Here is a 27,669-nt window from a genome sequence, read left to right on the forward strand (position 1 = left end):
TGTCTCTGCAAGTAGGGCGGGAGGCTCTGTCCTTGATTGCCTGTAGAGTGGCATCTTTGTAGCAAGTGGGTGGCAGAGTCCGGGAGCATAGTCTTACATTACGGGTGGTTGTTGCGAGTGGCTGGGAGCAGGTGTTGGATTTAGGAATGCGGGCACATAGTCTGAGGTTTCTGGTGGTAACAGGAATGAGGTTAGAATACAGGTGGGGATGGTCTGATTCCTTACCTGCCTGATGTGGCATGACCTCGTGGCAAGTGGCGAACAAGCAGCGAAGCGCTGCAAAGAGCACAGAAGGCTTTTTCTCCTGGCCTTTTCTCGTGGGCTTCGCCTCTCGGTCCTCTCCCCCTCCATTTAAAGCAGGAGGGGAGGGGCGGGCGGGCTGACGTACCGAATCGGGACCTTGGGCTGCGGTGGTGAACTTCGTGGTTTCAGCTGATCCTGTAGTTGTAGCTGAAGTCATGGAAACGCTGATCTTGCTTCCAGCTGATGGGGGCAGAGAAGTGAGCACAGAAGGCCTTTTCTCCTGGCTTTCTCTCCTCGGCTTTGCCTCTCAGTCCTCTCCACCTCCATATCATTCATCCTGACCAAGCAGGCTTTATTCCGGGACGCTCCAGCTCCCTGAACCTGAGGCGCCTCTTCAACATAATGAGTAGGATAAACCCGAATGTTCGTGCAGTAGCCGCCACGCTCGACATGCAAAAAGCATTCGACTCTGTGTCGTGGAGATACCTCTGGAGGGTCCTCAAAGTGCAAATTCGGCCCCTGTTTTCTTTCCTGGGTTAGACTACTATATTCCGACCCAGTTGCCAGGGTCCGTACTGAGGACCGATGCTCTCCACTGTTCGGAATTGCTATAGGGACGAGACAGGGCTGCCCATTTTCTCCCCTGATCTTTGCCATAGCGATGGAACCATTTGCGGGTATGCTACGCCAATCCCATGCACACAGAGGCTTACACACTGCAGGCCAGTCGGATATAGTGTCCCTCTATGCCGATGATGCACTTCTCTTCATTCGCTCTCCTTCTACCAATTTGGCTCCGATACTGGAAGACGTTATCCATTTTGGACACATCTAAGGTCTCAAAGTGAATTGTTCTAAATCCACCCTCTTTCCGCTCACAGACGATACGCGTCCCCCTCCGGACACCCTGGGATTTGCATGGGCTCAGTCAAAATTCACCTACCTGGGAATAGAAGTAGCTCGCCACTTTGAATTGGTATTTGAAGAGAACTACCAAAAATACCTTACAAGCCTTGCAACAAAGGCACTGGGTTGGAGCAGATTGCTGATTTCTCTTGCAGGCAGAATAGGGATACTAAAGATGATAGTACTGCCTAGTGGCCAGGTGAAGGGTTCTTCGGAACATTGACTCATACGATCAACACCTTCTTGTAGCACTCGGGTGCGGTCCGTCGTAAACTTAGGACTTTGGCCACCCCAGTGGAGGTTGGTGGCTTTGGTGCCCCTGATTTCTACAGATACTGGCTGGTAGCACAGGTCCAATTTACATTACATTGGTTTAACACGTTAGACCCTCCCCCACATGTCAGGCTCGAAAAAATGTCGGTTAGCGGTTAGTTATTAAACCCATGCCGACAATACTGGATTCACTTGACCCGGTGGCTTGCACGTCCCTGGCCCTAACTAAGACATGGAAAATACTAGGTACCGCCCACCCCTTCCACGGTAATCTCTCACTTTGGAACTTCTTCCCGGAGGTCCCTCATGTACCACCATTCATAGTGCACCGTTGGGCTGAGGCTGGATATGAGCTGATCCGAGACATCTTTGAACAGGGCAACTTCACTGAATGGCCAGACCTCCCATTGTCCCTGAGAAGGAAACCGTCTATATGGCTCCAGTATTCGTCCCTTCGGAAAACCCTTAAAAGTAGATACCCCACTTTTCCAGTGATACCACCAGACGATCCTGCAATTGCAAAGCTTGCCTCCCCCATGCCCACGAGAGATAAGGTATCTAGACTCTACACCATGGTTCAAACCAGACCCACCCCTCTATTCACCAAACTGAAGCACGCGTGGGAAGACGATCTTGGGGTGGAGATGACCGACGAACGCTGGGCCTGTATGTGTGCTCGCATACACAGGGTATCCTTCAACTCCCGCTTCAAACTAATTCAGTTTAAGGTGCTCCATAGATACCACTATACCCCGAACAGACTTCATCGCATGTTTAAGGACCACTCCCCGAGATGTCCCAGGTGTGGCTACGATAATGCTGACTATTTTCACATGATTTGGTCCTGCCCCCACCTTGTCCGGTTCTGGAATTTGTTATGTTCTACTATGTCAACTGTTCTTGCACATCCCATTACTCTGTCCCCAATGAGATGCCTTTTCCATGACTTTCCCGAACTTCGCCGAGACTCCAGGAAACTGGCCGGTCTCTGTATGCTACTCGCAGTGCGGTCCATTTTACTTTGCTGGCTTCGGCCCACACCACCCACTCATGCGCAGTGGCTCAGGGCGGTCTCTTGGGTCTCAGACACCAAAGAATCCTAGGCTTCACTACAACCAACTCACTCGAGACCTAGGGATATTTGGCTCCAGTTTCGATCCTTCATGTCTTCTATGGACTCTGTGTCAGACACTACATCTCCAGCTCCCTCCCCCCACCCTTCCCACCCTCCCTCCTGAGCTGCTATTTCTCCTGTCCCACACCCACTCTGCATATACCCCTCATAGGCATAATCAAGATGTGCGCTGACTCTGTGTACCTGCATTACTTACACTGCCTTTGTATTTTATCTGCCTTGTATGTTGATCACCTGTTCCTGTGCTGTTAAGTGCAATAAATAAGTAAACAAAAAAAAAAGAAGAAATTGAACTAGCAACCAAGGATCAAACTAATGATCAAAGTGAAGAAGCCGAAGGAAACAACAAATGCAAATGCACCTGGATCTCGCAAGCCTTAACAACTAGAAGATAGCCACTCAAAAGGCTCATCGGACCACAGGACTGTATTCCGGAGGGAAGGGTCACGCCCACCTTGAAACAACAAATGGCTATGGGTTCCTGGAACATCAGAGGTTTTGGTCATCTCTTGGAGCTGAGTGACGTCAAAGTGGGTGCTTTTGATGTCATGTGCCTCCAGGAGATGTGGCTAACCAAAAAAACCATACTTGGACGGCTTCAAAACCTATTTATCAACGGCAGCACAGGGCCCAAGAGGCAGACCGTCCTCCGGACTTCTGACAGCCATACAGTCCAGGAGTGAATTTCAATATATAAGATCTATGACTACAAATATGTATTTTCAAGCGTCTCTTTTAAACTGGACATTAGCAAACCCGCAAAACAAGAAACCAAGGAGAGATGCACTGATCTTGATAAATACATATTGGAATCCCTCAACAATCGCAAATGTTGAATTTCTAGAAATGGCTGAGAATATTCTAGAAGAAGTTTATACAATTTGCCAACCAAAATTCATCATAATATGTGGGGATCTGAATGCTATTTGTCCGACACTAAAAGAAGCCCCTCAAAAATGTCCCACTAAATATAGTGCAAGGCCACTTGTGGTCATCCTTGATGGCCTCCCGAGATTTACATAATCTGCAAACTTTAACAACTAAAAATAGTGTCCCAATTCCTACATGGGAAAGAAACGGACAAAGTGCCAATCTGGACCATATATTTGTATCAAGAGAAATGCTTCCGAAAATGAGCGAGTTTGAGACAATTGGAACAAATAAAAGTGATCATAATCTCTTGAAGGTCAGGTGGACCTCAATCCGCGAGTCCAGACTAAGAATGCCGACTGAGGTTGAGGCTTGCAATGAGGGCACACGTCTCAGACTGACTGCAGAATCAGTTGTAGAGCTAACTGACACTTAAAACAATACTTGCTGGACGAGTCACGATGGAGGTTCGATGGGTTCCATCGAATATCAACAACTTCTAACCGTTTATCAAATAAAGAAAAAAAGGTGGAGTAACAGAAAATTAACTCACCAACATGAATTCAGCATACAATTGGTTACAGAAAGAAAAAAACTCAGAAAGATAAAGCGGTTAGCGAAGAAGACAAACTTTCGCGAACATCTCGAGTGGGCCATTGCAGCTAAAAAGCTGTACACAAACTGGCTCAAAGGGTGATCTTATATCAAGCGGATGCCGCTTAAATGCTGAAAACAGTATGCAGCTGAAAATCCAGAGAATTTTGGACGCTAATTAAAACAACTTCAAAAGGCAAAAACAATTCTCTGGAAAATAATGTTGGGAGAAAAAGTTTCGATCAATCACTTTACCTCCCTATTCCAAAAACCAGTGGACCACCTGATAACAAGGCAGAATAAGTACAACAAACCCTGAAGTGTTACCTGTGAAATAGAAGATATCAAGAGGAAAATACTAAGACTGAATACCTCTAGGGCCCCCGGCCCTGACTGGATCACTAATGCAGACTTAAAAGAATACCCACAATAATGGGATGCCTTCCTTCATAGTGATCAAGAATTGTATGAAAACAAGAACTATTCCATCCTCAAGGACAACCTCATTAGTAGTGCACATCTATAATAGTGGCCCAAGAGAACTAGCAAAAAACTATCGTCCCATAGCGTTACTGGACGTAATTAGTAAGGTTTTCAAGTTCTTAATGTTTGATAGCTTCCAAACATGGGCAAGAATATTTGAAAATGAAGACCCTTTTCAATCAGGGTTCATGAAAGATGTGGGGACATCACCAAATATCCTTTTGTGGAGTACTCTAAAGGGCAGGATCTTAGAAGGCAGTCCCAGAATTTATCTCGCTTTTGTTGGCTAGGTCCAAGCATTTGACCAGGTCAACCGAGAAATTCTTTGGGACAAATGATCAGCACGGAACTGCCCCGATAACATCTTGGAGCCAATTAAAGCCCTACATCAAAAGACATCAATGAGGGTACGTTTGAACAGGGCAGGTCGGCTATTGAAAGAAATTTTAACAGCTAGAGGTGTCAAACAAGGGTGCCCCTTAGCACCTACCCTGGTCAACTCGTACTTATGGGATATTTATTTTTTTGACAACTTTATTTAAAGATTTATCAAAAGAAATACATATCATTCCAAAACAACAATTATGATAACAAGAAAACGACAAACGAAAAAAGCATTATACAAGTTGATACAAATAGTACAGAATAAATCAGAAAAACCTATCAATTATCTCTACTAATCGCAACAAACCTAATTTGAAATAACTAGCCAAAAATCAGAGGAAAACAAGAGAAAAAAAAAACACAAACATACAACCACACAACACAAGACAAACACAATAAAAAGAATATGATAGTAAATTAACCACTCTGAAACAAAAACCATCGCCCATCACCACTTAATTCACACATAGAGTTCATTAAAAGCCTCCCACTGTTCCTTATAAAATTCTTCTTTATGTAAAGCATAATACTTAATCCTCTCAAATCTTGAGAGCAACTGCACCTGTGATAACCATTCATCAATACTTGGTTTCTTTCTCGTCTTCCAGAGGCGTAAAATTTGACGAGTCGCCACCAAAATCACCTTATTAGCCCAACACAGAGTCGCATAGCTAAAGTGACGAGTGCCCACTGGTGATTTCAAAAGAACTGATGATGGTGTCCTTGGAAAAGAGATGTTCCCGACCAAATTAACTCTATCCAAAACCTCACTCCAAAAACCTTTAACCCTCGAACAATTCCATAACATGTGAAGCAAAGTGCCTTCCTCCGTAGAACAACTCCAACACATACTATAAGCCCTTAAGCCAAATCTGTGCATTTTAACGGGAGTCCAAAACAGATGCCCCAAAATCCTCTGTTGAATATATCGTAAATTTAGATCAATTTTCATCCTAACTGGAACCTTCCATAGAACCTCCCAATCATGCATAGAAATATCTCCACCCAGTTCAGCACACCACATAAGTCGAAGAGCATTCCATGAAGATCTAAATTTCTCTTCTACCGGGAACAACCTCAAATAACTAGACACGAGGCGCAACTACAATAAAACTACACCTTTCTGGTCTTTGTAACAAAGGGTCAGTAAGCATTAATACTCTCTCAGAAATCAAATCTCTCAACAATCTATATCTCCCCATTTCCCTATTATGTAGCATAAACATCCGCTTCCGAGACTCAAAAGATATCATACCGTCATCATCCCATATGTCTCTAATAAGTAATATACCCTTGTTCATCCAACTCCTCCAGTATAGCATCTTATTATTGATCTGCAACCCCAGATTCTGCCAAATGGAGGCCTCCCCATAGAAATGAAGTCCCTGCCCTCCACTTACAATCAATGATGTGACTGCATCTTTGGAAGCATGGACAGCCTGCAATGTACTGACCGATTTAGGTAACTTTCCAAGAGAGTACAGTGATTCAATTCGGAAGGGTCTCATCTTAAACTCTTCTATCTGAGCCCAAACTGGAATGTCTGATTCATTCAACGAGAAATAGGATGCACATTTTTTAATCAAAAAACTTCTGTAGTAATTTTCAATGTTAGGATAACCAAAACCCCCCTCATGTACACTCCTAACCATTAAATACCTGGGTATCCTTGGTTTCCTTGAAACTCCCCATAGAAACTCCTGAAAGACCCTATCCACACGGCCCAAAACTTTTTTCGTAAACCTTAAAGGTAGCGATTGAATAATGTACAGAACCTTAGGTAGGAGCACCATTTTAATAGCATTAACCTTTGCCCAGATGGATAAACGGAGTCTACTCCACCTACGGAGCATAGTCCTCATGCTTTCCAGAACTTTATCTATATTGAACTCCGCCATACCTTTCACATCTCTAGACAAAAAGACACCTAAATATTTCACCCTACAGTTTTCCCATTTACAATTCCAATCTAATAATCGTCTACACACCTGAGCGTCTCGAGCTGGAAACACAACCGTCTTCTCCCAATTAACTTTATAACCTGAGAGCCCACCAAACTCAGAAATCATATTCTTCAAGATGTTTTCCCCCCTCTACAGGATTACTAAGAACAATAACTATATCATCAGCATACGCCAAAACCTTAACTTCAACTTCACCAATTATAAAACCGGATAGGCAATACGACTGCCGAATATATGACAAAAATGGCTCAAGAGCCAAATTAAAAAGGTAAGGTGATAGTGGACATCCTTGATGTGTGCCTTTTAAATAATCTAAAAGAAGATGAAAGTACCCCATTCACCCAGACCTTTGCACTAATACCCGACTGTAATGCCCCAACAGCATTTATAAATAGGGGACCAAAACCCATCTTAACCAAAGTAAAATTTAAAAAAGCCCAAGCCACATTATCAAATGCCTTCTCAGCGTCAAGAAATATGAAAATCAAATCATCAATTCCTGAGGATGACAAATTCAAAATATCCTAATATTATCATATCCATGACGTTGCTTCATAAAACCCACTTGAGACCTACCAATTAACAAACCCATATATCTATCCAACCTGGAAGTCAAAATTTTCGTAAATAATTTTGCATCCACATTCAAAAGTGAAATGGGGCGATAATTACAACAATTTGATGCATCTTTCCCCTTCTAGAGTTCGTACTTATGGGATATTAAAGACTCAGAATCTAATATCGGATCGTTCCACCAACAGTAGGGAAGGTAAAAGTCTGTCACCTTTTCTATGCAGACAATCTAATTTTATTAGATTATACACCAATTGGACTGCAACGCCAATTAAATAACCTGACTGATTACATCACTAAAAACTATTTGGAAATCAACAAAACAAAAACCACGGTTATGGTTATGGAAAGACAAACAAAGAAAAAGGAGACTTTCCGTTGGAAATTGGAAGGCCAGGAAATTGAACAAGTGCAAGAATTTAAATTCTAGGGCGTGATTCTAAGTAATAGTAAATGTTAAGTTCCTATGCAAATTAACCTAATGGAAAAAACTAAGAGACTTGCATCACAAGCCAGAGCGATTGATAGAAAGTATGGCCGCTTCACTATGATTCCGATCTTACATTTCTATAAAGGAAAGGTCGTTCAATCATTAATATATGGCTCAGATGCCTTGCCGACGCTCCCAAATGAGTGCTGGCCCCGTCTGGAAGGCCTCTTCTGGAGAACAGTGTTAAATATACCAATATCAACACCAGTGACATCAAAACGCCATGAACTCTGTCTCCAATCGTTGCAATCCATGGTAAATAGGAACTCAGTGACGCTGTATAGAAAAACAATCACCAGCAAATGCACAAATGTCCTGGACATTATCAACACAGAAATCGTGGAAAAAAGAAGCAACTTATTGACAAGCTCGGTACAAAGAAATAAGATTCTAGAGGAAATAAATGGCTCAGAAGAATAACTTATCCAAAACCCTCTTGAGACGAAAACAAAAACTGCTAGAGTGGGGTTGGATTCAGGCTATCTTGTTGGCTTCCAGGAGCAAATTGTTAAGTCATCTACCCCCAGCAACCAGGGGAATAAATGAACCTGCGAATTATATGAAGAAGTTTCCACATAAAACACAGAGAAACACCTTGCGACGGATAAGGCTGAACCTCCTGATGACAAACGAAATAAGAGCGATAAGAGGGCTGTCACCTGAAGATGCCTGTCGTTTCTGTATGAACAAGGAACTCGGAGACAATTGGACATCTCCTATCATTTGTTGGATTAACAGCCTTCAGAAACTCTCATATGAGCCACCTATTTAAAGATCTGCGAACCAGGAATGAAGAGGCGTTGGTTCCGCTTAATTGAAGGTAACAAAACCTCTAATGTCATAGCTGTTTCACAGTTTTTTTAAAACGTGGAACTCCGAGATATAAAGTCATGAGAAAAAATGATTTCTTCTGACGGACATGGTTATAGACTCACGAGGACTGGGTTTCTCTGTGTTTTAACCCATTTTCTTTTTTGTTCGAAAGATGGGGACAAATGGAAAAATAAACTTATAAAAATTGCATGTTAATTAAATCAAGAAAGAAAAAAAAAATGCCTAAAAAGTCCCTCTGCTGAGAGGCTCTATACCCTTTAGATTTTTCCTGACTGGTTTATCAACTGTTCACTTAGATAAGGCTATGTAGCCTTATTTGCAAAACGGCACTGATGTGAGCCGAGAGGGGCCTAAATCTCTCATGTTAGTGTTTCGAAGACACCCCTTTAGCTGTGCAAGTAAACCTGCAGGATTAGTTGTTTGAGCCCCACTGAATGGTAGCAAGAATTTACCAATTCAGGTTCTAGTGAAAGTTAGCTAGCCATAATATTATCATTATTTTATTTATTGAATGAGGACCTATCTTTGGGAAGCAACAAAGCACTTTACAATCATAGGGGGAAGAAGACTGTGAGGGAAGCAAAGAAAAAGGGAGCGGGGAGCTAACTGGGGAGGGCGCACAGTTGGCAGCCAGGGATCTATACGCAATCTGGGGAGAAAACAGTGAGCAGCAGATCAGAGTCTCCAGTAGGGCAGGGAGTATCCAGTGTGTGGACTTGAGAGGAGCCATTCCGTGAGCTATATTCTAAGAGATGCATGGTTTTAAATTTCAATAAGGTGCCTTAGCGCTAAACTTGGATAGGATAGGATAGGATAGGAATATTGCCATATATGACCATGACCATGGCCTCTGCCTGGCTCAGAAGAGTGAGAACAGCAGAGACGATACCATATACCTGAATGACATCTAGATCCACATCATGCATGAAAGCCCAGGAAGTAGCCTGGGAAAGTTTGAATGTGGTGATCTGCAGTCATTGAGAGCCTGTCAAAAGTTGAGCCCTGACTCCATTACATAACATAATTGGGAACGGGAGGAACCTTCCAATTGAGTACACCAACCATTCAAACATTTGGTGGCCATCTAATTGGAAAGTGTTGCTGCATTCAAATCTTCCTGTGCAAACACTCAGGATGTATATACAGCAGTGAATCCCAGACACACTGTTGGGGAGGTTTTTACACAGCCCTCTGCTAAGGGGTGTAGGAAGTCCTATCCCAATCCTTGGTGCGTGCACAGGATGTCCACCAAAGTAGTGAAAATCTAAGCCTATACACACAACCCCCAAAAGACATCAAACTGATAAGTAAAATATGGAAATGAAGAGTACTGTTTCTATCAGTACACCCATAAACCCAATGGCAACAGTTAGATGCAGTTTCATAAAATGTAGTGAAAAAAGTAGAAACATTGTGAATGACCTGCAGTGATTACCAATCGAAAATCAATAGTAAATCACGGGTGCCTTGTACAAAGAGGAACACTAAGGCCCCAAAGTGGCTATACGTAGAAGCCAAATTTGTAGAGTTTTTAAAGTCCCAAACGTTCTCCGATAGAAAAAAGCAGGTGCAGCTCAATCGGCTTAATGGGTAAAGTTGGGTAACTTGGGTAAAGTTAGGTAAATTGTTCTTATGTAACCACCTTTGGCAACTGGTTCTGGAAACAGTTTCTGAAACTCTTCTGTGGCAGAGGCAAGAGGATGATGTCTGCAGTGTGTGATTCCTAGTCACATGCGTATTACAGATGTAGCGCAGGTTGTCACAGCAGTACTGCTCTGCAGTGGAAGCCATCTAGGAATCAAGGATGCAAAGGTTTCAGTTTTGGGATTGGGTCTAGCGTGTGGCAGATTCAGGTCTACGGTACAATTACTAAAGGCCCAAAAAGTGGCAGAACCAGTCTCAAACATGTAATGACTCTATGCAGACAACCTGCGATAAAGAAAAGAAACCTAGTGTGATAACAGTGAAGAAGCAGACCGAATGCTCTGGCTAGAACAAAGGGTGCAGCCAAGCAGTTAAGGTAATCCCACAATGAACAATGGCTGCAGCAGGGGACTCGATACATCTCACAGTGAACGGGTTCAGGAGGAAGAATAAGCAGAAAGCTTCTAAGGACTTAAGTGAGGCAGCAGGGGCTTCAATCTCAGAGCTTCAGAAAGGACAGGAGAGCTTCAGGGGAACACCAGTTTTAGAACAGATTTCTAAACCCAATAACAACACAAATGAATCGTGAAATGCAGTGGTAAAATATTGCTCAAGCAACACACTATGTAACATGTATAGAATCACTGGGGTCAGTGCAAGAAAGTCTCAGGATGGTCACAATGTTCCCCTTCACTCTCACCTGAGTAGAAGGAGGCGGAAGGTTCAGAGTGGCTTGACTTGGCATCCTCTGGTCGCAGCCTTGATTTCCCCTTCTTGTTGAAGAGATAGGGTCTGTTCCGAGAGGTCGACCCTGTGCCTTAAGGATGGTATCAGAGGGTTTTAGAGGCGGACCTCCCGGACACAGCCCAGTTGCTGGGGAAAAGCCATGGGACATGAAAAAAACAGCTGATTTGAAGCGTTGGGCCAGCGAGGTAAACAGGAATAACCAATCTGTATGACAACAAAGTGAAAGCAGGAATGAGAATGGAGAGAGCAGCAGAGCGAGGAGGCAATGGAATGTGCAAGAAGCATTGCGGAAGGCAGCGGAAGGCAGAGGCAGGCAAGTTCCAGCGGGCAGAGGGAGCAAAGGAAGCAGAGCAAAAGCAGAGGAAAACAGTGTCTAACCCAAAGCGAAATAGCAAAGGTTGCAACGCGCTGAGCAGGGTGGATCATGCCATAGATATGGAGTCACGCTGAAAGTGAAGGAGAGATTAGACCGCTGAAGCACGTTAGGAGCTAAAGTGATGGCAGAATCAATGGTGACGCCACCTAGTCCACAACTTCCACAAAATTGGAATTCATGACAGAAAGTTAATAACTCAACAAATACCTGCAAAGGAAAAAGGTGAATAACTTTTATAGCACAGACAACCTTAAGAGATGGCAACCCTAATTTTGTAAGTCCAGCCCTAAGATGAATGGAGCCTTGTGCTCAAAGTTTGATGCATGCGTAAAAGCGCCTGGTCGTCTGTAAAGCTCACAAAGTACTTCTTGGGATGCAGGAAAAAGTTAGGGGAAGAATTCTGAAGGGGTGAAACGGGTTCCAAAAGTTAGGAGAGAATATGCTACGGCTGTTCCCGACTTTCAGAGGGCTTAAGGGAGCGAATACTACCCAAGCCAAAAGGAAAGCCAAAATAACTCTCAATGCATAAATGCGCTTGGATGAACAAAGGGCCACCAGTAAGTGACTCCACTACTAACCGCCCTTAGCTCAGTTTTGGTCTAGACTTAGCATGTCTAGAGGTGGTCATCAGAGGTTCGATTTTTGTGCCCTCGATTCAGCTTTCAGATGCACAGGCGCTGCGGGTGCAGACACAGGTCCGGTATGGGACAGGAGCTGCTATTTGGTTCAGATGAAGAACGAAGAAAACACTGATGCAGCAGGTCTCAGGGCACAAAAAGGTAGGCGGGAAAACCGCCTTTAGGGACTGTCACTGTCGCACAGTGACGCAGGGGCACCCAACTCTCGAGGTACGACACAGCCTTCTTTCTCGTGACACAAAGAGACAGCACTATTCGGTAGAAGGGTGCTTTGTAGGCTAAGCTGGGATTCCCCAATGTCAGTTCAAAACTCGAAACGGCGACACTCCTGGGCGATACCTACGATTCAGTTGGTCAGTTCACTGGATGGCCCAGGGTTACCAGGAGGCATTGAGAGATTTTATTTTGTCCACCACTCCAAGGGTTTGAAGCATCTTTACAGGTCCACTGAGATCAGGCGCAAAGCAGGTCTTGTCCGTACGTACTTGTCAGTATGTCTCAGGATCATCCTTTGTTCTGCTCGTCTCTTCATGATTCTTGGTTACTTTTGTAGATCTGTTCAAATCTGTTGCTGATCTCTGCTGGAACTAATGCAGGACTCCTCCTCTCATCCCTGGTCGGGTGAGTGCTCGCACTCAGCACACCAATGAGATCTGCCTCCTACATGCACACCAGCAGTGGTCCAATCGGGGACAACCGGGGTCCTCATGCACACCAGACACCATGGCACCAGTAATTTTGATTGGGACCCGCCTGTCCCACCCCACTTCCTGGGTGCCTGCACACGTAACCTGCAGGAACCTACTAAAGAAGCAGCTTTTGCGGGGAACTGCATGCCAAAATACAAGACCTACAAGGCCAGGGGGCAGGTCAAGAGACAAAATGGCCAAAGAACAGGCAAAAGGCCTTATGGCATGGTCATGTTGGACACTACCCACAGTCATGATCCAAACGCGGTAGAGTTCGGTAAAAAGTTACCAAAATAGAAGAAAAAGCTATAGCTGCTATCAGTTTGTTCCAAGTCACATTGTGCAACCACCCACAATTCCTCAAAAGGTGTCCAGGGCCATAAAACACAGTGGTCCCATTGTGCTGTACTGTTATGTATGTTGCGCAATTACATTTTTTTACCAACAAGTGGCAACAAAGTTGAAAGACTAAGTGAAACAATGTTTCTCGGTACTGACAGACTGAAGGACTTGTTTGTTTTCCCATAACAATGAGCAAAAGCAGGAGGCTTCACTGTACTGCTTAAAGTTCAGGTCAGATTCAAAATGAAAAGCAAAAAAACAAAATGTTTGGGGGTCCATAGAAATGGAGGGAACGTTGCTGTAAAGGGAAATCTTTCCTAAAACTCAGGACTGCAGGAAAGCTGGGTGCACGAAGCGGAAGGTCCCAACAGTGTTTCTGCCAGCAAGGTAGAGGTGGGAGAATTCTGAAAGGTTGACAGAGCCTAGCCAGTTTGGTGGGTCAAATCAGAATCGAGAGTAGTCCATCCCTCCAACAGAGATTCCAGCTGAGTCCTAAAACAGATATGGGAATAGTACAGGGATTCCCCCAGATATACACATTAACATATAAGCTGGCAAAGTCACCCTACCAGTCTTAAACCGTATACATCCAAACTTCCTTTCTCGCAATCTCATCCTCCCAGATGTGGATTGGGATGTCTGGCAGACTCCAGTCCAGTCTGACGTGGATAATACATTCAACAGGGAGGCCTCTGTTGGTTCTTAAAGAGCCTACATATGCAGAACAGCCATTTTGTGCCATCTCGCAATTGCCCAAGAAAACAAATGAAGGCCACAAAACAAAATGGACTGGTTACAGGACTTCTAAAATGCAGCAGTGCCCCCAGTGGCCACCATTTGTGGACATATGGCACTGCCGTTAATTACACAGCTTACAACAGCCCACACTCCTGCACTCTTTCTGAGTGATAAAAATCACCCAGGTACAGAAAGGAGTGAGTAAAAAGCACCCCTTCGGTGACTGTCTAGGGATGCAGGCAAGATGGCTGCCTGAAAGCATTGCTTCTCCAGCATGGGGTCTGGCATGGATTCACATGCTCATGAATATTCCCCGTCGTCATGCTGGGAATCCTCGGTAAAGAAAAAATCAGTTTCGTTTCTGATCTGTCTTTCTTAGTAGTAACCAATCACTGGTCTCTGTGTCATACTGCCCCCAGCCAATGACTGCCCTCTCCCTAAGTCCCGCCTCTGGCAGCCATCTTCAGATTTTTACTGCACGCTCAAGTGTTGGGAGTCCTTGTGTTTAGCTCTCAAGCTTTTGCTGCGTTTTCGCGCTTTTTCAAAGAGATTTTCTCATTTTTCGGTCAAATAGAGCCTCAAGCTCCACCGTTTCTACATCCGATCAACGGGGACCCGTTTCAGATTTTTTCTACGCCCCTCAAGGGTGACGTTTTTGTCGAGTTACGCTTCTTGGAGGAGTCCAGAAGTTTCTGTGGCCTACCCCGGACATGGCCCAGGAGATAGGAAGCTCGATGCCTGGAAAGCTGTTCAGGGTTTGCCCTGGATGCCAGCTGCAGAATGTGTTCAAAGAGGACATTCAAAGTGCCTCTACTGCCTTCATGAGGACAGAACGCACGTGGAGAAGGACTGTGTTTTGCAGGAACATGTCGGAACGGACCATCAAGGATCGACATCTTCGTCTCTCCAACTGGCTGGAAGGAAAGAGCCCGTCAGGTGAGAAGAAGTCGTCGTCTGTAGCGGTCTTCTAAGTCCTGTGAGGGTGCCCCGTGAAGGGGGCCCAACCTAAGGCAAAGCACTGCGAGTCCGCAGGCACCGGGAGCGCTGAACAGTCGGGCTCCTCGGCTGCCAGGCAGGGTGCATCCTCCCCAGCACCATCAACCACGAGCCAACTCTCTGGCTCGGGGAAGAGGAAAGCCGAGAACCCGGCGAAGCTTCTGGAGAGGCCCCGGTCGGTGTCGAAGGATCCAGCAGAGGGGGAACAAGGCGGTGACCCTCCCCCGAAGGTGAAGGCCACAGGCCCACAGAAGGTGGTGAAGAGCTTCATTCACCCGGCTAAGGCCTCTATCGAGGAAGTCGAGGTGGCCCTGGCACAGCCTGGGGAGGCTACGCCAGTGGAGGTGACCTCGGGCCCAGAGTTTCTCCGCCACCGCGGAGGGAAGCCTCTTTCAGGCCCATCGAGAAGACCCCCGTGAAGACCCCGGCGGAAAGAGGGGGTGGGGAGCCGGTGGCCATTGTGGACACAGACACAGCCTCAGAGGAGGAACTGGTTGAAGTCTTGGAGGTCCTCGACGAGGGCGTCGAAGAGGCCCGGTCCCACGGGAGGGATCCCGACGAAGGGGACGACGAGAGCGCCGGCGAGGTTCCTAGTCAACCGTCGCTTCCGGAGCCGCAGGACAACTCGGCGGCCATTTTGTTGGCAATACAATCCTTATGTTCAGAGATAAGGACGAGATTGCCCCTACCACCGACGAAGGAGCCGGAACCAGGCCCGACGGAGGAGCCATAGCCAGGCCTGTCGGGAAGTCCCTGAAACAAGAGAAGACTGACCCAACCAGCCCTGCCTTTTCAGCCCTCGTGGCCTGCTCAACCTTTGCCCACATCCCCCGTACCTGGGGAGGACACGGGAACGGACACGGCCACAACTGGTACGGATGACGACAGCAGTGATGACGGAACAGAGCTCCCATCGCCTCCAGCCTAGGCCTCCCCGCCCGACGAGATTGGGTCTTTCCACTCTATGATCGCCAGGGCATCTGAGCTTTTTCAGCTCTGCCCGGAAGAGAAGGAAGGTTTCCTGTACCAACGGCGCAAGGCCAAGAGGAAGACAGTCCTTGCTGTGCCTCTGTTGGATGACATCTGGGACGAAGGTCTCATCCTTCTCAAGAACCCGCCTATGACGCCTGCCAAGAGGGATCGGTATGAGAAGAAGTACCGGGTCCCCGACGCGGCCCCTTTGTGCCTTAGGGCGCAACCGACACCTGACTCGGTCGTCTCAGCGGCGGCCAAGAAGAAAGCGGGGGGAGGCATCGGCCTCAAGGTCAACTTCCACCGCCGGATGGCGAAGGAAAGAAGCTGGATGCAATGGGACAACGAGTTATCTCGTCGGCGGCAACAACGATTAAGGCGGCCAACGCCCTCCCGATCGTGGCCCGCTACGACAGGGAGTTATGGTACAAGATCGCCCCCCCTGTTGGACTTCCTACCGGACAACAAGAGGGCTGAGGCCCTGGAGATCTTGCAGGAAGGTGAGGTGGCGTCGGACCACGCCATAACGGTGGCAACGGACATTGCCGACACCGGTTTCCGCCAGCTAGGCAACAGCGTTTGCCTCAGACGACGAGGGTGGCTCAAGGCGACGGATTTCCGCCAGGACGTACAAGCCAAGGTGTTGAACATGCCATTCGACGGGAACAACCTGTTTGGGAAAACAGTGGATGAGTCCCTCCAAGCCATCAAGGCGGACACGGAGACAGCTAAGGCCCTAGGAGTTCTCCAGCAACGAAGGCCGTCCTTTCGGAGCTCCGGAGACAAGCAGGGTGCCTCCAAGGGATTCGGCGGTGGCTCCCCTACATACCGCCAAGCGGCCCGCTCCTCGTCACAGGAAGCCTATAGAGGACAAGGCAAGTCAGGTGGATCCCGCCGTTGTCGCCAGGGAGGCCAAGGCGGCAAGGCGTCCTCCAAGCAAGATTGAACCGACCGTGGCGTCGGGTCCCCACCAAAGCCCCCCGATGGGTGGCCGGCTGGCAAAGTTTGTCAGCGTGTGGGAGTTCATCTCTGCCGACCGTTGGGTGCTGGATGCCCTGGCCCGGGGGCACGCCCTCGAATTTCTAAAAAAGTGCCCCCGCATTCCTCCCGTGGCCAGGAAGGAAAACCACGTCCTCAACTACTGTTGGAGGTAAGGGCGTTGCTCAAGAAAGGTGCCATCAAGCTCGTCCCAAAGAGGCTCCGGGGCTCCGGAGTATACTCAAGGTACTTCCTTGTAAAAAAGAAGACAGGAGGGTGGCGACCCATCCTGCACCTGCGATGACTGAACAAGTACATCAAGGCACAGAAGCTCGGGATGGGCACCCTCCAGCACGTGCTGGGACAGCTGGAGGAGGGCGATTTCCTGTCGTCGTTGGATTTGGAGGATGCATGCTTTCACATTCCCATTCTAAAAGGACATCGGAAGTTCCTCAGGTTCGTGGTCCAAGGGCGCCACTACCAGTTCAAGGCCCTCCCGTTCGGATTGAAGTCGGCACCCAGGGTTTTCACCAAGTGCCTCGCTCCAGTGGCGGCGCGGCTGCGCCTGCAGGGGATCCACGTCTACCCCTACCTGGACGATTGGCTCATCCGCGCAAGGACAAGGGAGCTCGCCGTAGAACACACAGCAAAGACCATCCAGCTGCTCACAGACCTGGGGTTCTCCATAAACTTCCCCTAGTCCCACCTGGTCCCCTCTCAAGTTGCACGGTTTCTGGGAGCCAGGCTCGACACAGTGGCGCGTCTGGCCTCGCCGTCGGAGGAAAGGACAAAGGCCATCCTAGGCAAGGTGCAGCATCTGCTGGCCACAGACGTGGCCAGGGTGAGGTCCATCAAGTCCCTCCTCGGGATGATGTCCTCTTGCATTTATCTTGTGCGCCTGTGCAGGCTGCGGATGCGCCCTCTACAGGAGTTCCTCGCCGCCCGCTGGATTCAAGCGACGGGCAGCTTCGAGAACAGGATCCCTCTTAACGAGGGATTCAAAAGAAGGGAGATGTCGGGTATAAAGGAGAGGGGGGTAAACCTGATATAAATAATATATCAATATAAAACAGACTCCCTGTCTCCTAAAGGTGGGTGAGAAAATTCTCTAGACGATGGGGTATAAGTCACCTGTAAACATCAGACTTGATCCAACAATTATACACAAATGCATGGAAAATTCAAGCAATCGCACTCCAACTCGACAGTATCACAATTGTTTTTAATTCATAATTATAAAACACAATTCATAAAAACATCATAAAAAACAGTATAAAATATCCCAAAGTGCTAAGTGCAGATATCTAAAGTATGTGGTTGACACCTCAGTGTGCCAGCTGTACAAAGCATGCAGTATTGTTACAATCATATAAACACCTATTTACAACACACAAATGGTAATCAAAAGTACAATGTAAGACGCCATTCGGCGTAAAGACCAAAAACCTGGTCAATGAATGATCAAGACCACAGCCGAAAGGACTGCAAAAGAAAACAAATAAAGTACATAGTGCTCCAATGACGAGTTACTCTAAAATTGATGTGTTCGCTGTCTGATGCTTTGTTGACATCATATGTGGTTATTGATACATCTCCTAACACTTGGTTTTAGTGTTACGATAAACCCTACATGTTTCGTTCCTTCAGCTAGTAATTATAATACAGGAACTTCTTCAGGGGCATAATATTTCTAAAGCGTGGACCCAGAGGGTCACGGTTTTCCATGGTTTATAGTCCAAATCTCAATTTTGGATATCAAACAACTGATGTTTTTTTTTTTTTAACAACTTTATTTAACGTTGCACGAGGTAAGCACATACAAATCATACAGCATATTTAGCACATTACATGCATACATATCATGGTACCATAATTTTGGTATTTTCACTCTCCACCTTGTCTGTTAAATATTGCTTATACCTGGCCCATATATTCCTCGGTTTTGAGGAGGGCAGCACCGAATCAATATACAGTTCTTCTGTATCTTTAGTCCATAGCATGTCGTTGTCCCAATCTGCCTTCGTCGGGGGGGTTGCACTTTTCCACCTCATAAGTATCACTCTCTTTGCAATCAATAAGCCAAGGTTTAGCAGCTTTCGCCAGGTTGGGTCCATTTTCCCTGTCACGCCCAATAAACATAACCGTGGTAACCATTCTACTGGTTGATCTGCCATTTCGTCTAGAGCTGCACACACCTCCTTCCAGTATTCGCCTAATTTTATACATGCCCATAGCATATGATGAATGTTTGCGTCTTCAGCCCCGCATCTTGGGCATTCCCCCGACAGAGCGGGGTAAATTAATCTGAGCTTAGCTGGGGTGTAGTGGGTGCGGTGTACTATTTTGTAGTGTATTAGCCTATACCTGGTGTTGCAGGATATATGTTTAGTGAGTTCACAGATCTTAGCCCACTCGTGATCATCGATTTGCTGTTCGAGATCCTGTTCCCATTTGGCTTTGGATGCGCTTTCAGGTATCGGGCGTGTTTGCATTATAACTTTGTACAGTGCTGAGGCTGTGATTTTCTGTGTCCTCCCTGTGAACATATACCCTAATCCCATATTAATCTCCGGTTCATTGGGAAAGGTGGGGAGTAATTTTCCCATCGTTGCTTTCACCCTCATATATTGTTTTTTATAACAGTTGGACCTTCCCACCGTTTCCTGGATGTCTTCCCATTTTACAAAGAGCTTTCCTGAGAATAGTTGTCCCCACTGGGATATACCTTTGGAAGACCAGTGTGTGGCCACTTCCCCGTCTAGAGTAAATGGTGTCCGAGGATCTCCCCAAATCGGCATACTCGGATGATATAGCCTGTCTTTACCATATATGTCTGCCAGCTTGACCCAGGCCGTAACCGTCACCTTAGTGGGGTCTATGGAGTTATGATGTGTGTGTGATGTTGTGGTCATTTGGTGTAGTGCGGTAATTGCCTCTTGTTCAGTTGTGCCTAGCGATGGGGTACCTGGATCGATGAAGACAGCGGCCCATTGCGCTGCGTAGTGCGCCTGTGCTGATAAGTAATATAACTCTAGGTCAGGTGCTGTTAGCCCCCCTCTGGTGTATGTGTTTGTTAACAACCTCCAGCTCAGCCTGGGGTGCCCCCCCCACACAAAGGAGATACACGCACCACTCATCCTTGTAAACAGGGCTCGGCCCGGCCAAACCGGCACAGTGCTAAACAAATAAAACAGTTTTGGTAACACTATCATCTTAATAAGGGCTATTCTTCCCATCATCGAGATTGGTAGAGCGTCCCAACGCTTTATCTTAATACATAATGCGTCCGCCAGCGCGCTATAGTTCAAGGCCCGTGTCAATTGTGCTGTTCTGGCTATGTGTGCCCCCAGGTATTTGATATGCACAGGGCTCCAAATGAGGCCATGTAGATCATTAGGTACCACGGTATTTTTTGTAAGCGGGAAGATCTCCGATTTGGATCGGTTAAGACGCAGGCCCGAGAAGTCTCCAAATTTATTAACTTCAGCGAGAATTTTGGCTAGCGTACGATCTGGATCCCGTAAGTACAACAAGATGTCGTCAGCATAAAGATTGATGATATGGAGTCTACCCTCTACCCTCAGACCAAATGTGCTGTAGCGTGACCGCAGTATATCCGCTAGTGGCTCTATCACCAGGGCAAACAGCAGTGGCGATAGAGGGCATCCCTGCCTGGTTCCACCGAATAATTCTAATATCTCCGTCAGAGTGCCGTTGACTCTAATCTTGGCGTAGGGATGCGCATATAGTACCCGTATCCACTTCATGATATAAGGGCCAAACCCATAATTTCTAATAACCCCGAATAGAAAGGGCCAATAAACTGTATCGAATGCTTTATGCATATCAAGAGACACTGCCACTCCCTGTGTTTCGGGGGCTAATTTGGACAATATATTGTAACATCTCCTAATATTCGTTGCCGTGGATCTGCCCAGGATAAACCCCGCTTGGTCTTGGTGGACCATATGGGGCATAAGTGATGATAATCGGGTTGCCAGTATTTTCGCAAAAATCTTCGCATCCGTATTAATTAATGACAGGGGTCTATACGAGCCGCATTCCTCTGGTGGTTTACCTGGTTTGAGTAATAGTGTAATCACCGCCTCCCTGGTGGTCTCAGGTAATTCCCCTTTGTCTAAGGCCTCTACCCAGACGGCGTGTAGCCTAGGAACCAAGATAGAACTGAATTCCTTATAAAATTCTGCTCCGAGGCCATCCGTCCCTGGGGCCTTACCGTTAGGCAAGGCTTTTATAGCTTCTGCTATCTCTGCCTCCGTTATCGGATTCTCAAGTGATTCTCTAGTAACATCTGCTAATGTTGTTGGTATGCGGGAGAGATATTCATCAATCTCCTCTTCCGTTGCATTACATTGAGGGGAGTACAATGCCTTATAGTATTCATAGAACACCTCCTGTACTCTAGCATTGTCGGTGGTAACTGTGCCGTCCTTTAGCGTTATGCATGGTATTGTTGCATGGCCCCCCTCACCCCTTATTGTTCTGGCTAATAGTCTACCTGGGCGCTCACTTTCCCCGTATCTGCGGGCAGCTCTTGGCCTGTCGAAATATCGGATCTCACGGTCCGCCTCTTCCTTGTATTCGTCTAATTTTAGCTTAATCTCCAAGCTCAGTTGTGCGGATGATGTGTGTGCATATAACGATTGAAGAGAGGCTATGTGTGTTTCCAGGCGCGCCAATCTTCCCCTGATATCTTTGAGGACTCCCGCCTCTGTGGAGATTGAGTTACCACGAATACAGACTTTAAACGCCTGCCACAATATGGCCTGGCTAGCTACTGAATTCTCATTTATGTCAAAATAATCCTGTATGTATCTTGTCAGTGCAGTTTTGTACACCAGGTCTTGTAGGGCCGCCGGTTTGAATTTCCATGGTGCTCTCCCCACTTTGGCATCTGGAATGTACAGCGTTATCTGTATCGGGGAGTGATCAGAATATGTTCTGGGATAGATGTGTACGTTCTCAGTCCATGTTAACACCTCATCATCTACCAGCCATAGATCAATTCGAGAATGCATGTCATGTACAGTGGAGTAATATGTATATTCCCTTTTCAGCGGGTTTAACACCCTCCATACATCCTTCACATTCAGGTCAGCCATGTGGGTGAGTATATTCTGCGCCGCTCTCGACAATGCCCTCTGTTGTGTTGAGGTACGATCTAGATGTGTGTCAAGAATCGTGTTAAAATCCCCCCCGATTAACAATCTGGCCGTGGGATAAGATGCAAGTTTTCCAAATAATGTTGTATAGAACTCTGCATCGTCTATATTGGGGCCATATACATTTAATAGGACCACCTCTTTGTCACCTAGGGTGCCATGAAGTAGTACGTATCTTCCTTCAGGGTCACAATCGGCGGTGCTGCAAGTAAACGGGAGGGCTTTGTGAATTAAAATGGCCACCCCTCTAGCCCTTTTGGAATATTTGGTGTAGTACTGATGCGTCCCCCAATGTGCAACCAATGGACCCGCGTACTCAGGCCCTATGTGTGTTTCCTGCAGGAAGATGATTTTAGGGTTCTGTCTGTTGACATAGGCAAATATTTTCCTCCTCTTGACTCGAGCCCCCAAACCTCTAACATTCCAGCTCAGCATTTTAATAGTGCCTGTGTCGTGTTCAGCCATTATCTATAACACAGGTGTGGCCATGTGTTTGATGGTGTATGTGTAGTGCGTGCTCTAGAACCAAAGTGCTATGAACCAACGTGCTTTTTGTTCTTAAACTTCCCAATGCAGAACCAATTCCCGCAAAACCTTTCCACACCCTCCCCCCTCCCTCATAGTTCCCCGAACTCCAACTATGTACTTCAATGTTTCCCCACCCCCTCCCATCCCACGTATTGTGCACCTGCTACAGGGGGAACTGTGGCGAGTGCAAGTGCCCATGCCTTTTCGTTTCGTTAACTCAGTCCAGGTTCTTCATGTTGCTCTCACTGATGATGACACATGCGGGACTTTCTCCGATCTTCGTGATTTGCAATGGTCGATATTTCTTCCCTATTACTTCCGGCTCCCTTGGAGGGGGCCCTGCTATTACATGAGTCTAATGTTCTCCATTGACGTGCTTGTTGTCGGATAACCCTCTAGTTCAGGGGACATTTCCATTCGTCTTTTGTGCGGTTGGCTCGGGTATATGGGTTTCAATGAAATTTGCCGCCTCATCTGGGAACGTGAAGAAATATGTTTTGTTTTGATGCTGGATTTTCAATCTTGCCGGGTAGAGCATTGCATATTGTACCTGACGGGCCCGGAGTAGTTTCTTGACCTCTATGAACTGCTTTCTCTCTTGCTGAACCGCCAGCGTGAAGTCTGGGAAGATGCGGATAACGCTGGTTTCCCATCTCAACTCTTGCTTTTCTCTAGCAGCCTTCAGGATTAAGTCTCTGTCACGATAATTTATCAGTCTCGCTATTATAGGCCTAGGGTATGCACCCGGTTTCGGTTTTGGGGCGAGCGATCTATGTGCACGTTCTACAATGAACATTGCCGACCATCCAGGGTCCCCCAGAAGATTGCGAAGAAGGTCCTCCACTGCCTTTTCCATGGATCCTTTTATTGCTTCCTCCGGTATTCCGATAATGCGGATATTATTTCGCCGGGATCTAGCCTCCAAATCCTCGCATTTAGCTTTTACTGTTCCCAGTTCGATTGCCATCGTGGAAACTGTGGTCTTCAAGGTCTCAAGTGCATCTTCCGCGCCAGATATCCTCGTCTCTGCTTCGGTCATTCGTGATGTAGTTTTATCCAGCTGTGATCTGATAGTGGCAACGTTCGCTGTTATTCCATCGAGTTTTTCGTTTAGGGAGGAGAAGCCCTGTTGCATAGCTAAAAAGACCGCCTGGGGGTCCATCATCGGTGGTGGAGGAGCCATTTGTTCCAAGGGGGAAACCTCCTCTGTTAACGTCCGCTCGGACTCCTTCCGCATTGTCGTTGTATATCTGTCAATGGCTCCTGTTCCCTTCTTTGGTCCAAAACCTTTGGGCATCGTTCTTATTTCCTCCCTGTCAGAAGCCCCGGGTCAGCGAACTCCAACAAGTAATCGCCTTGGGATTTGCACTGTGGTCAGAGGGTGCCCTATGTTTCCCGAGGGGTTGGCGTGAGCAATGTCTAATCTTTCCTCGGCACAATACTCAGTATTTCGGGGGCCCTTTACTGACGGTGGTATCGCTTAATCAATGCATTAACTATACAGTTCTTCGCGGGCGAAATTGCCGTAGGCCTCGCACATGGGGTGAATCAGGATGTGTTTTATATCATGAGACCTCCGCCGTTTCAATGTGTTTTCCTAAGCCCCCTCCTGTCTGTTCGCCAAGGCTGCTATTCCCATGTCCCGGGATCAGGGCACAGTTCAGTGTTCCTTCAGTTCCTGCCCATATGGCCTTGCCCAGCTTAATGCGTAGTTTGGGAGGACCCAGTCCAGCGCGGGGCCCAGGGACCAGCCACAGGGCTGTGACTATCACCACCTCCCAGCGCCTCGGTGCGCTCACCGGAGTGGCTGTCGCCAGATGGGGTACCCGCCAGGGGGGGCCCGGCTTCCTACAATTGTCCGCCTACCTTGCAAGTTCCCCAGGCAGCCGCTGCAGGGCTCTGAGATGTCCGCCTGGTTCCAACAGGCTCGAGAACGTCCTCGAACCCCCTCCGTGGGAGCGTGTGCACCTTGCTCGGGGTTCGCTGTTTCCCAGTGCGGGTGCTAGTATGTCAGCCCCGCTGCAGCGCCCGCGGTCCTCTTCTCGTGTCTATCTGGGCGCAGCCGGTGGCATCAGGAGGAGTTCTCCACTACTCCTCGTCTTTCGGATCATACGCGGCGCGTCTGCCACGCGGCTCTGTCGGTTGTTTCCCGGCCGCTGCTCGCGTAGATTGGGGCCAGGCTCCTCCCACCTTTCCGGGCCGCTCCTCAGGCTGCTCCGTCCTTCGGCGCGTGTGTCGGTGGTGTGGCCGCCGCTTCGGCCCTACACCAGCCCGGGTCCTGAAACCCCGCCGGGCGGTTCTGTATACCCTGCCACACGTCTCTGGGGTTTGTCGTGAAGAACCGGACTATATCGACGGATATCTCGGCATTACGGCCCTCGTCCTCGCCGGAGCTTACACACGAGCGGCCATTTCCAGTCGTGCGCAACAGCGCCCCCTCCTCAAACAACTGATGTTAAAATTGCAGATGACAATGCGCAAATGCTTCCCCAGAGGAACAAGTGCCAAGTAGCTCGTTTCATAGGCTCTTCTCTGTGTAGTAGAGTTCAGGCGTCTAGACCCAACCTAGAAACAAACATAAAAGAGAGGAGCGTTATTAATAATGGTCACCAATCTTATTATCCACTATATGAAGTAACAGTGGTATAATAATTATGTTTACCGTCTATAAGTGTCGGTGTAGCATCCTATGTGTCTGGTAACAAAATCTATAATCCAGTCATCTTTATCCCTATGGATATACAAAAGAGGACATACAGAGTCCTGTCATCAGGTGCACAAAGTGGAGGCAAACAAGAATTCAATCACTTCGCAGATAGTCATGTAATAACACCAGAGAAAACGTTGTAACACTTACTGTCATTCTCTATGGTGTACTGTTAAAAAGTTGACAAGGATGTTGTAGTCATGCGCGGTTCAACCTGAAGAGTAAAGCACGCTCTAATTAGGAGGTAGGTTGTATTATACATGTTTCGAACAAATAGAACTAATCTTAGTATGGGTATAGGAGGAAGGAACTAAAAGTACAACCTATACGGGCTGTCCCCACGTGGTTGCACTAATTCATATTTGAGATAGTAAAGAAGAAAAATAAACACAAGATTGTGTTCACGCCATAATGCGTTAATGTCTGGGATTGCCGGGTGAGTCGAACCATCGGGATTGAACATTTACCGTGTCGCATGTATCGCCCATTATGCAACCAAAATATCACAGACCATATATAGAGAGTGGAATGAAAGTAAAATATCTATATTTCACTGTACGGCGCGTGCGGCAGGAGCTACATATATTAAAAAGAGAAAACTGCCAACTTAACCAAAAAATATACGCTAGCGGTACGGTTTAACGCGCCTCTTTCAAATGCCATGTACGATAAAAGATGCATGGTCAATATATATTGAATTTAGAATTAAAGCCGACTCTATATAAGTGCACTCACCATCAGGTTAAGGTCCAGAAGAAAGCAAAGCAATGATGTGAACTAAGTAACACACCAGAGTAGCGGGTTCAGCGCCATATCTGTCTTGTCACGGGATAGGGTGTACACCAAGCTAAATTACACTTGCGTATTGAGTAGGTGGTCCGCTGTGATAAAAAACGTAATGTCAAATCGTATTACTGATACTTGACGCCATGTTGGAGTGATTACGTTCCGTATTGGAATTACAAATCTTAAAGCCAATTGGAAGATTCAAGTACATATAGCATAGTGCTCAAGATTGCAAAATAAAGAAAAGAGAACATTTTTAATACCGCGGGCAGTTGTAATGGCATAGTTATTTTTATAGAAGTGAATAACCCCGTTCGCGTTAGTAATGTAGTGAAGTAGATAATGGTAATGCGGCATGGAGGGACACATATACGATACTATTACTATGTAACGTTGTGTCGAAATAATCGCATTAAGAATTAGAATTACACATCTAGGGGCAAGTTCATAACTCTGAGTGCATAAGATCTAGTACTCTATATGTTGTGTGTATGTTAAGATAAAGGTGAAAGACACAAATTCCACGGACCATCAAGATGGCATAATTATTTGAACAGAAGTGACTCGCCCTACTCGGGGGATGATAAGGTAGGTAATGAGAAAGCAGCAAAAGAAAGGCACATTCAGTCACTTCAACCGCAAATCAAAACCACAGTCACCAGTGTATTGTCTAGGTCATAAACGCACTCCAATCAATGTTTTTGTTCAGACCCGTAAGGTGACTTTTAGTAAGAAAAATAATTTTCTGTTCTTGTATACTGAGCATTTGTTTACTGTTGCAAGTGTTATCTGACTGTCCAATTTTCATTACAACCGTCCATTTCAATTCTTCCGGTTTGTGGCCTAAGCTATTAAAGTGACCGTTTCATCTGGCAGGGATAAAAAAAAAACACCATCGCCAACTCACTCAGCATAGAGCTGCGCTTGTGCCATGAGTGGGAACTACGCCAGGATCAAGTGGACCGACTCTTTCAGCGATGGGGCAAACCCCAGATCCAACTGTTGGTGATGGCGACGAACTCCAAGTGCCAGAGGTTCGCCAGCAGGTTTCCCCAACCGAGGAACATGGGCAATGCTTTCTCGTTCCCCTGGGACGGCCTGTTCCTATATGCGTTCCCTCCGTTGCTGTTGCTGCTCCGACTCATCAACCAGCTCAAGAAGCCCCGGTGCAGGATGATCCTCGTCGCACCGGCGTGGCCGAGGCAGATCTGGTTCCCGGACCTTCTGGACTTGTCGGCGTCCCTACCGGTCAAGCTGCCGACGGACGCAGATCTTCTTTCCAGAGATGGAGGCGCCATCCTTCATCACGACCCGGAGTCGCTGAACTTGCAGGCCTGGCTCCTGCAGCACTAGAGTTTGGTGGGCACGATATCCCGGCTGACTGCAGAGAGGTTCTTGCAAAGGCCAGGGCATCGTCAACTCTCAAGTGCTATGGACATAAGTGGAAGAGGTTCTCTGTCTGGTGCCATGCACAGAAGATTAACCCTCTGTGGATTACGGCCGCTCAAGTACTGCCATAGCTACTGTCGCTGGCCAAGGCTGGACTAGCTCACGCTTCCATCAAGATACATCTGACTGCGATCTCCCGATACACCA

At 46.9% G+C, this 27,669-nt stretch overlaps 1 protein-coding gene across 2 annotated transcripts in view; it reads left to right on the top strand.

Moving 5' to 3' along the window:
• Positions 1–27,669, top strand: part of PIGB (phosphatidylinositol glycan anchor biosynthesis class B) — a 706,437-nt gene that overhangs the window by 97,772 nt on the left and 580,996 nt on the right. The window lies entirely within an intron of this gene.

This window comes from Ambystoma mexicanum, chromosome 11 (genome assembly GCF_040938575.1).
Source record: "Ambystoma mexicanum isolate Mex_15411 chromosome 11, UKY_AmexF1_1, whole genome shotgun sequence".
In the NCBI taxonomy this organism is placed as follows: Eukaryota; Metazoa; Chordata; class Amphibia; order Caudata; family Ambystomatidae; genus Ambystoma; species Ambystoma mexicanum.